The 2,570-nt window shown below is 41.4% G+C and overlaps 1 long non-coding RNA gene across 1 annotated transcript in view; it reads right to left on the reverse strand.

Moving 5' to 3' along the window:
• The window catches only part of LOC116701257 (uncharacterized), a 19,000-nt gene extending 16,438 nt beyond the window's left edge, over window positions 1-2,562 (reverse strand). Inside the window, exon 1 of the long non-coding RNA XR_004334873.1 lies at window positions 2,201-2,562. This is a non-coding gene — a long non-coding RNA (uncharacterized LOC116701257). The remainder of the gene's footprint in view (window positions 1-2,200) is intronic.
• Between the last annotated feature and the right edge of the window lie 8 nt (window positions 2,563-2,570).

The following is a 2,570-nucleotide window of genomic DNA, read 5'->3' on the forward strand; positions in this document are numbered from 1 at the left end:
AAAATCAACAAATAATCGTGATCACAATATTGATCAAAATAATCGTGATCATCATTTTGGCCATAATCGTGCAGCCTTACCTGAGAGGCTACAGGTTTTTATGCTTGTAGAGAAGGAAGTGGCAAGACGGCTGAAGAAGACTTGTTTCTAGTTATTGATTAAACCAACCTATTTTGTCCATGAAAGCTGTTATTTAAGAGAACTGCATGACAATAGAAGATATAGAGTGAAAGGATAGTCATAGGCATGAATAATCATGAATTTGGCTTTTTCATGAATGTACCTCTGTTTTATGAATCTCAGTCATTGTGGAGCCGAGTGCCGAGCATGAGCCCAATTTCTACTCCCACAGTTTGGCTAACTGGAAATGAGGTTTGTGCTGGGTAGAAGGTTAGAATTTGTTGGGTCACAATTCCCACGGGAGTCCCGCGGTACGGTAGTCAATCTCAATAAAAGGGACAAATAGAGCATTGAAATCAACAGGAACGGGACAGAGTTGGAAGATTTGCGAGGCATTTCAGTTAATTAATATTGCTTAGTGCAAGACAGTGGTTCTCCACCTTTTTGGATCCAGCGCCCCCCTATCCATTATCCAGGTCACTTAGATGATTGCTTTCAGCGCCCCCGTCATCTTCTGAACGCCCCTTGGGGGGCTGGGATACCCTCGTTGAGAGAGACTGATTACCGAAGCTACCTAACATTATCAATCTGCCTCTATACCAAAACTCTCCAGAAATCTCTTCACCCCTCTCCCAAAGGAACTTAGCAAATATTAGCTATACATATTAGCTAGTTGTGTATATACTGTATGTTTCAGTTATCTGGTCTTGGTCTCGGTTTAAGTGGTCTTGACTACCACACTGCCTACTTCCATCACTTTTGGTAAGTGCAATAACAATGTAAGTGTATATACAGTGGTGTGAAAAAGTGTTTGCCCCCTTCCTCATTTCCTGTTCCTTTGCATGTTTGTCACACTAAAGTGTTTCGGAACATCAAACCAATTTAAACAATAGTCAAGGACAACACAAGTAAACACAAAATGCAATTTGTAAATGAAGGTGTTTATTATTAAAGGTGAAAAAAAAAATCCAAACCATCATGGCCCTGTGTGAAAAAGTGATGCAAAGGAACAGGAAATGATGAAGGGGGCAAACACTTTTTCACACCACTGTACAAGTGAAGCGGAGCTTGTAAACTAAAGTTTATGGGCCCTGTGAATAACGTGAGTCATCCCCCTTGGTGTTTGCATCAGTTGGTAACATGACAAAGTGCAGGCATGACAAAAAGACATATTTTCCACATAACCATACTGGCACAGAAATAGCACTTCCAGTGCATTGGGGTGGAGGAGTTTAAGAGGCATTTTCTTTCGAATCTTAACACATAAAACTCCCACATCACCATGGCAACACATCTATTTCTAAAGTCAAAATCTTTTTCTTTGTATGTTGCTTAAACTTACCCTTTAACTTGACCTTCCAAGCATGAGGAACTGCTGCTGGTCAAATGTGCATTACCCACAATCCCTTATGAATTTATTTCCTCAAGTTGAGATCTGCTGTGCAGTCATTTTAGGGGAGGACAGAGTCCTCAGGCATTTTAGGGATTTTTTTAGGCATTTTGGTGCTAGGAAGAAATGCATTAGTGCTTATATAATCAATAAACAAGTTGATATTCTGTTATTGCCAGCACTAATGCTGCTACGCAGGATGGATGCTTTGTATACCCCCAGAGGTCTTGACTGAGATGCAGTCTGTGTGTTGAGGATTAATCCTGATCTTTTTTTGTTTCATATACGAATAGACGGATGGAGCCGGTGTTAATACCACAAACGTCGCTGCTACAGTCCAAACTGTAACAGTTAACATTAAATGGAATTTATTAATTTAACATGCTTGGACATACTTCTTTTTAATATCATAGCTTTAATGAACGTGGGATAACAACAGACTGTTTGATGACCCTGGGATTACGTTATTGATAATACAGTCAAAAAATCATCTAACAGAGACAGCTAACAATTAACGTTAGCTGTCTCTTACCTGGAGACTATCAGGTAGCTAACAAAAAATATAGGGAAACGATACCTCTGGCCGTTCCTTTGGGTTGTTTGTCCCGTCAAATGTAATGTACGGACAATCCGACCAATTACGGCTCAGTTTCTGGATATTGGGGGACCTGTTTGGGTGGAGTTAGTAACTCCTTCAGCTGCACAGCTTCCGGGAAGGCTGCTCTCTGTATCCTCGGCTATAGCTCCTCGGAGATCCCTCCTCGATGCTCGCTCCTTGGGGCAGAAATAAGTGCTTTGAGACAGCCTTCACTGAGGAGGGACAGAACAACTTGCGAGGACCAAGGAGTCGAGGAGCTATCAGATTTGGTCTAATCTTCCACATTAACTGAAAACACCTGTGTGGGTGTTCAGGGCATTTAATTAATTAATTAATATCCCCAATGTATTTAGGGTAGTGCAGAATACATTTCTGTCAATTAAACACTGAATAAAAGACATGATCGACACCGTCGCTCCGTATCACCGCAACCTCTGCATGAGCAGGGCTCAGCCCCCCCCC

The sequence above is a fragment of the Etheostoma spectabile genome, chromosome 14 (genome assembly GCF_008692095.1).
Source record: "Etheostoma spectabile isolate EspeVRDwgs_2016 chromosome 14, UIUC_Espe_1.0, whole genome shotgun sequence".
Lineage (NCBI taxonomy): Eukaryota > Metazoa > Chordata > Actinopteri > Perciformes > Percidae > Etheostoma > Etheostoma spectabile.